Raw genomic sequence first — 8,820 nt, 5'->3', positions numbered from 1 at the left:
TCCTGTAAGCTCAGATAGGAAAGAAGAGTATAAATTATTGGTACTCTTCTAAGCCCAACATATTTTATCAAGAGACATACTTCATAGTGGTTAAAAACATGGACACTGTGTTTATATCCCAGGTCTGACATTTACTAGCTGCGTGATCTTGGGTATATTGCTTAACTCCTCTGGACCTCTACAAAATGGGGACAATAACAGAATCTACCTGGAAGTGTTTATGTAACAATTTGAACAAAATTTTAAGCATCTGACACATAGTAACACTATATTAATGCTAGCTTTGTTTTTCTCTTAGATAAAATTAAATAGCTTTTTAGCAGTGGTTTATTATTATGTGCAAGGGACAATCTTTCAAGAAGTCTGTCAAGAAGACTGTGTCTTATATAAAGGGACTTTTATATTACACAAATATTTCAAATATTTATTATTATATGGAAACAATGAAGTTTATGGTTAAAAGTATGGACTCTGGAGTCAGATACCTTGGTTCAAATTCTAGCCTCATGACTTATCAGTTGTGTGACTTCAGGAAAGTTATTTAAGATTGGATCTCAATTTTCTCATATGTGATATAAGGATAATGATAGTGTCCACCTTAACAGATTGTCATGGAAAATGACAATATTTATAAAGTACTTATTGATCTGATATTCTTTATATATTTATTAAAGAAAATAAATGCATAAAGTGGAGTGGAATTGCCAGGTCCTATGGTAGCTCTATGTTTAACCTTTTGAGAAAGTGTAAGATATTTTCCAAAGCAGTTGAAACAGTTTACATTCCCACCAACAGTACATGACGGTCCCACTTTCTCCACATCTTCACGAACACTTCTTCTTGTCCATCTGTTTAATTATGGCCATCCCACTGGATGTGAACTGGTATCTCACAGTGCTTTTGACTTGCATTTCCCTGAAGTGGAATGATGTTAAGCCTTTTTCATATGTTGATTGGCCATTCTTGGAGAAATGTGTACTCAGATCCTTGTGCATGAAATATCTTCTTGGAGAAATGTGTATCAGAAATATGTATCAGAAATATCAGAACTGGGTGGCTCAGTCATTAAGTGTCTGCCTTCACCTCAGGTCATGGGATTGAGCCCCATATAGGACTCTCTGCTCAGCAGGGAGCCTGCTTCTCCCTCTCCCACTCTCCCAGCTTCTGTTCCCTGTCTCACTGTGTCTCTCTCTGTCAAATAAATAAAATCTTAAAAAAAAAAAGAAATATCAGAACTATCTTCCTGGTGCACATTTTAAAAAACTGGGTCATCTTTTTATTATTGAATTATAACAATTCTTTATATATTCTGGGTGCAAGTCCCTCATTAGATATATGATTTGCAAATATTTTCTCCAATTCAGTGAATTATCTTGCAGTTTTTTGCTTGTGTTCTTTGAAGCACAAAAGTTTTCCTTTTGAAGACATCTAATTAATCCATTGTTGTTGCTTTTGTTCTCATGCTTTTGGTATCATATCTAAGAAGTCTTTGCTGAACCCAATGTCATGAAGAGTTACTTCTATATTTCGTCTAAGTGTTCTATAGTTTTAGTTCTTACATTTAAGTTAATGATACATTTTGAATTAATTTTTTGTATATGGTGTGAGATAGTAGTCTAATATCTTTTTTATTTTTCACATGAACATCCAGTTGTTTCGGCACCATTTGTTGAAGATTGTTCTTTCCCTATGGAATTAACTTGGTACCTTTCTTGAAAATCAATTGTCTATAAATGCGAGGCTTTATTTATGGACTCCAACTCTATGCCATTGATCTCTGTATCTATCTTCATGCCAATATTACACTTTTGATTACTGTATCTTTGTGGTAAGCTTTGAAATCAGAAAGAATGACGCCTTCAACTTTGTTCTTTTTTAATATTGATTAGACTATTATGAGGACCTTGAATTTCCAAATGAATTTTAGGATTAACTTACAAATTTCTGTAAAGAAACCACTTTGGATTTTCATGGGGATTGCATTAAATCTATAGATCAAGTTGGGGGAGTATCTCCATATAACAGTATTTAGCTTTTTGAATTATGAACACAGGATGACTTTCCATTTATTTACATTTTCTTTCCTTCCTTTCAACAGTATTTTATAGCTTTCAGTGTAAACTTTACACTTTTTTGTTAAATTTATTCCTAAGTATTTAATTATTTTTTATATTCTTTTGGTTCATTGTTAACATATGAAAATATAATTAATTTATGTATAAATTGTGCCTGGCAACCTTACTGACCTTCTTTATTCTAATAGTTTCTGTGTATATATTCCTTGAGATTTTATATATTCAAGATTGGTTCATGTAAAAATAAAAATGGTTTTACTTCCTCCTTTCTAATCCAGATGCCTTTTATTTCTTTTTTTCTTATCTAATTGCTGTGACTAGACCCTCAAGTACAAAGTTGAAAGGAAGTAGGAAGAGTGGATACCATTGTTTTGTTTCTGATCTTAGGGAGAAAGCATTCAGTATTAATTAAGTATGATGTTACCTGCGAAATTTTAAGGATGCTCTTTATGAGAAAGAGGAAGTTCCCTTCTACTTTTAGTTTGTTGGGACTTGTTATTATGAAGAGGTGTATTTATCCAATACTTTTTCTGCATTTATTGAAATGATCATGTGGTTTTGTCCATTATTCCATCAGTATGTTATATTACATTGATTGATGTTAAGGCAACCTTGTGCTTCTGGGACAAGCCCCACTTGATCATGGTATCTAATCCTTTTTCTATATTGCTGGATCCAGTTTGCTGGTATTTTGTTAAGGATTTTTGTGTCTATATTCATAAGGGATAGTGACTTGTTAGTTTTATTGTCATATCCTTGGTTTTGGTATCAGGTTAATATTAGTCTGATAAAATAAGTTGGATAATGTTCCCTTGCCTTCTACTTTTTGGAAGAGTTTGTGAAGAAATAGTATTAACGCTTCTTTAAATGTTTGGTAGAATACAATAGTAAGTTTATCTGGGAACGGGTTTTTCCTTGTGTAAAATTTTAATACTACTAATTCAATCTCTTTACTTGTGACACCTCTACTCAAATTTTTCAATTTCTTCTTGAATCAGTGTTGATAATTTGTGTCTTTCTAGGAATTTGTCCATTTCATCTATGCTGTCTAATGTGTTGGCATACAGTTGTTCATAATATTTATTCATAATCTTTTTTATTTCTGGATGGTTGGAAGTAGCATTCTCTCTTTCATACCTGGTTTAGTAATTTGAGTCTTCTCTCTTTTTCCCTTGCTCAGTCTGGTTAAAAGCTTGTCCATTTTGTTGATCTCTTTTAACAACCAATTTTTGGTCTTGTTCATTTTCTTTATTGGTTTTGTATTTTCTATTTCATTAATGTTGTCTCTAATCTTTATTATTTCCTTGCTTCTGCTTTCTTCAGATTTAATTTGCCTTTTTTTTTTTCTAGTTCCTTAAGGTGGAAGGCTAAGTTACTGATCTGAGATCTTTTTATATAGGTATTCAGAGCTATAAATTTCTCTTCTCTTTTCTTCACTGCATCCTATAAGTTTTGGTATATTGTGTCTTCACTTTCTTTCATCTCAAAGTATTTTCTGATTTCCTTTGTGATTTCTCCTTTGATCCATTTGTTATTTAAAAGTGTGTTACTTCATTTCCACACATTTGTGAGTTTCACAAATTATTTTTGTTGTTGGTTTCTAATTTAATTTCTTTGTGGTGAGAACATACTTTTTAGACTTCAATCCTTTTAAATTTATTGAGTCTTTATATGACCCTGCATATGGTCTATCTTGGAGAGTGTTCTGTGTGCACTTCAAAAGAATGGGCATTCTACTGTCATTGCATGGAGTGATCTAAAGATGCTTTTTCTAGCTGGCTTATAGTGTTGTTCATATCTTCCATGTTGTTGATCTTCTATTTTTTCTAGCCATTATTTGTGGGAGAGCAAGACTTCAGTGGGTAAAAGAAACAATAATAACAGGAACATACATATATAGCAAAAGCTGTATGTGTATGGCAAAAGCTAACCATTCTCCCATCATTACATACTGCAAACAGTACATGCTGAAAATAACAACAATAGTGAATAAGATAGTTGGGACTACTGAGGTCAGCTTTCCCATTTCCTGCAGCCCCTATTTAATGCCTCACTAGGACATATACTGATAGTCATGTTCCTTGATGCCCCTCACATAATTGCTTTCTTGAGTTGTTTTGTCTTTGCATCCATATACTGTGCATTCTACGAAAATAAGATTAAGAGTCCACCCAGACTTGGGGCTCCATTTCTGCACCTGCCCTTCTCAGCAGTCCCTGGTGGTACAGCCCCTTTGGGCTTCTCTTTGTTCCAAGTTATTGGACTCAGCGTAATAATTTCATCTCTCAGCAAATACAGTACCACCACAATTATTAAACATGGGTTGGTGAATTCTCCAACTATTATCATTCATGGTGTACATATTTTTATTTTAATTCTATAGCTATTTCCTGCTTAGCCCTCTACCCATTTACTATACTTGAAAACCATATTTAAACCTTATTACACCACCAGAGTTCATCCACCTCTGCTCCTTTTGTCCACATACATACCAGAGAGAGACATAAAACTTTGGGGATGGAGAGGAGTAAATGTGGGGAGTCCCAGGGCTTGGTGGTATAAAGGATCAGCATAGTACACTAGTGGCAGACTTAAAAGATCAAGTCAGGTTAAATATGATGGAAGTCAGAATTCTAACTAGGAAACTGCGAAGTTCAGGGCTGCAAGTTGTATATTAGAAATCACAGATGAGTATGATCTCATGGTTAATTGATTTTTGACAAGAGTGCCAAGACAATTTAATGAGAGACAGAATAGTCTTTTCAACAAATGGTGCTGAGTCAACTAGACATCCACATGCAAAAAAACAAAAAACAAAAAACAAAAAAGACCTATTCAAAAGGGATTATAGGCCTAAATGTAAGAGCAAAAGCTATAAAACTCTTGGAAGAAAACAAAGGAGTAAAACCTTGAGGGGCGCCTGGGTGGCTCAGTGGGTTAAAGCCTCTGCCTTAGGCTCGGGTCATGATCCCAGGGTCCTGGGATAGAGCCCCACATCGGGTTCTCTGCTCAGTCGGGAGCCTGCTTCCTCCTCTCTGTCTGTCTACCTCTCTGCCTACTTGTGATCTCTGTCTGTCAAATAAATAAATAAAATCTTTGGAGGAGGAAAAAAAAACCTTGAGTAAGGCAAAGTCTTCTTAGATATCACACCAAAAGCATAAGCAACTAAAGAAAAAATAATTAGACTTCATCAAAATTAACAACTTTCATGCTTCAACAGATGCTATTAAGAAAATGAAAATACAACTCACATAAGGGGAAAAAATATTTGCAAATAATATATCTGATAGGGACTTGTGCCCAGAGTAAATAAAGAACACTTTCAATTTAACACACAAAACCAATTAAATGAATTAAAACAGACCAAAGGATTGAATAGACATTTCTCCAAAGAAGATATACAAATGGCCAACAAGCACATGCTTACCATCATTAGTCATCAGGGAACTATAAATCGAAACCACAGTGAGACTGTAGCATGGCCACCGGCACAGCTGCTGCCTTAGCATTCTTGAATCAGGAGAGCTGGTGGAGGGCGGTCTGCGAGTCCCCGCTCTAGTCACTGTGGATAGTTTTTCCTTCAGCTGCGAGGTGTCCAGCCACACCCATTCTCTCACCTTCAAGGTAGAGAAAGAGGGTGATGCAGAACACTTGCTGACTTTGACCATGCTCTGCCTCACTGAGGGGGCCAAAGAGGAGCATAATGTGATGCAAAGAATGATAGAAGTCATGGCCAAGAACCATGACCACCAGTAGATTGATAGTCCCTGTGTCCAACCTCAAGTTGTCCTGCCAGTTCATGCTCAGTTTGGATGATTTACAACTCCAGCCACCTGTAACCCTGTGTCTGCAGTCAGGTTCTGGCCCTGTGCAAATCAGGCTAGCACGAGATTGTTGCTATAAGCAATGACATTTCTGGGGAAGAAGAGAGTGAAGAATGGAGTGAGGAGGAGGAAGCTGAGCTGGGTCCCATCCTGCCTGCCAAGAACCAGTGGTGTAGGCCCTAGCCTTCTTGGAGTGGGAGGAACTCTGAATTTCTATCCTGACCCTGTTTTCCCCACTTGCTTATGAGATCGAAGGTCAGCATCTGAAGCACAGGACTACACATTTTTACTACTTCTACATTTTTGGATAAAGTTTGAATGAAGTGATGTGAAGACTTTTTGGGAAAACAAAAAACAGCACATGGATTGCATGGAGCACTGGGTTCTGGTGCAAGAACAATGAATACAGTTACGCTGAAAAGAAATTAAAAAAAAAAACAACACACAGTGAGATACTACTTCACACTCACTAGGATTGCTATAATAAAAAAAGATGGACAAGAATAAGCATTGAGGGCGCATGGGTGGCTCAGAGGGTTAAGCCTCTGCCTTTGGCTCAGGTCATAATCTCCGGGTCCTGGGATCAAGCCCCACATCAGACTTTCTGCTCATCAGGGAGCCTGCTTCCCTCTCTCTCTGCCTGCCTCTCTGCCTACTTGTGATCTCTCTCTCTCTCTGTCAAATAAATAAATAAAATCTTTTTTTAAAAAACACTGAATTTTATACCTTAAAATATTGAACTTTATGGTTTATTAATTGTATCTCAATAAAGCTAGTATTTTTTTTTAATTTTTTTTCAGTGTTCCAAGATTCATTGTTTATGCACCACACCCAGTATTTTTTAAAATGTGAATAAGATAATTTCCCAGTTCTTAAGAAAGTCACACTTCAGCATGGGTAAAATTGCCATTGCTGGTTGTTTATAACTGAGTCTCTGTCTGGACTTCCCACCTGAGAGGTCAGTGCCCTTGGGAGAAACTCCTGTTACCTACCTAGAAGATGATTCTCCTGTACGTCAGGTGAATGCCATACCCCACTATGCCAACTGTCTGTCCAACTGTGGCACACATGCGACAGACATTCAGAAATTCTTGAACTAACTTGGTTTCTTCCAAATTCTCAGCTTGTCCGTGGGAAACTCAGTCTCATGCTGGATCACTCTGATTCTCAATACTAGTCCTATCTACCTGGATGATTTACTACCTCAGAGATCTTTCTGTTTTCATCAACTGTCCTAATGGATATCGAGTCTTGCTTATTCTATTTCAACCGAGTTCCATTTCTGACCATGCTGAGTAGATCTCCTTTCAGCTACCTGTCAAGTGGCCTCATATGGCTGGCAAGGCAATATGGTCTAACCCAAGAATACAGCAGTTAAGAGTCCAATCCTCCACATTCCTCAATTTAGACAAATAGCAAAGCTCGGTCGCTCCTCTTTCTCTCTCAGCCTTCTCTTTTCAACTTCACACTGTGGAAAGAATGATCTTTAAAAAAATGTGAATCGGATCATGCCTCTTCCTGCTTAATTGTTAACACAGATTGAATGCTTAATGTCAAATACATTTCTAAGCCCTTTATATCTATTGATATGTTATATCTTGATGACAGTAAGTATTATTCTTCTTCTCATTTTACAGATGAGCAAGATGAGGCATGGAAAGTTAAGTTGCTTACCCAAGAGAATACATTCACTAAGCTGTTGGCATGAGAAATCAACCTAGACAGCATGTCTCCAGAGTCCTTGATCTCAACATTATACCATCCCCTTCTCAACAGCTCATTCCACTGAGAGTAAAATTCTTACCATGGTTTTCAAGGCCTATATGATCTGGTACCCGCTCTCCTCATCTTCTAGCCCTGCCCAGTACCTGAGCTCACCGTAATCCAGTCACATGAGCCTATTGTTAATGCCTTGTATGTGTCAAGCTCTGCCCCCACCCCAGCACCTTTGCACTTTCAGTAGCCTCTGTGATGTATCTTCTCTCCTCCCCTTCCTTTGCATGTCTAGCTGTTTAAATGTTACCATGTCAGAGATCTTCCCTGATCTTCCTCTCTTAGCAAATACTCCCTCTCCAGCTCTCTGTCCCCTGACCATTCTTGTATGACAGCAGCCTGCTCATTTTGTTCCAATCATTTTTCTCAATGTGTTTACCCAATTATGAACTGCCTCCCCTGTTGGACTGTGGGATCTTGAAGATGGGAGCTATGTCTGATTGGTTCACTTGTCACCTAGCTCTCTATCTGACATGATGTCAGCACATAAGCAAAATTAGCTTAACGAATGATGAAAAGGGCTTAACCTATACCTTTGTTACAGGACATATCAACTTATACTGCTATTATTCTGGACTTCTTAAAGTAGGGCTCCATTTTTGTTAATCTGTATGCCCTTTGTGTCTAGTATATTCACACTAGAACGCTTTAATATATATTGAATAAAGAGAATGAATAAAGGCGTGAGCCATTAATGACCAGGATTTGCCAAGAAAGGCTTTACAGAAGAGGTACTTAAATGATTTATTTCAGTTGCCAAAAACATTTTTTCAAACATAAAAGATATGCATTTTTTTTTAATTTTTTATTTTTTCAGCATAACAGTATTCATTATTTTTGCACCACACACAGTGCTCCATGCAATCCGTGCCCTCTACAATACCCACCACCTGGTGCCCCCAACCTCCAACCCCACACCCCTTAACAAAATTCTCAGATCGTTTTTCAGAGTCCATAGTCTCTCATGGTTCACCTCCCCTTCCAATTTCCCTCAAATAAGTGAAACCATATGATAATTGACTCTTTCTGCTTGACTTATTTCACTCAGCATAATCTCTTCCAGTCCCGTCCATGTTGCTACAAAACTTGGGTATTCATCCTTTCTTTTTTTTTTTTTTTTTTTTTTTCAGCTTTATAAACATATATTT

General features: G+C 36.9%; 1 pseudogene; it reads left to right on the top strand.

The window, feature by feature from the left end:
* The first annotated feature begins 5,553 nt into the window (after nt 1–5,553).
* Nucleotides 5,554–6,082, top strand: LOC125091906 (nucleoplasmin-3-like; annotated as a pseudogene).
* The last annotated feature ends 2,738 nt before the right edge of the window (nt 6,083–8,820 follow it).

This window comes from Lutra lutra, chromosome X (assembly GCF_902655055.1).
Source record: "Lutra lutra chromosome X, mLutLut1.2, whole genome shotgun sequence".
In the NCBI taxonomy this organism is placed as follows: Eukaryota; Metazoa; Chordata; class Mammalia; order Carnivora; family Mustelidae; genus Lutra; species Lutra lutra.
The sequence above is the reverse complement of the archived record's forward strand: the minus strand, read 5'-3'. Positions and strand labels throughout refer to the sequence as shown.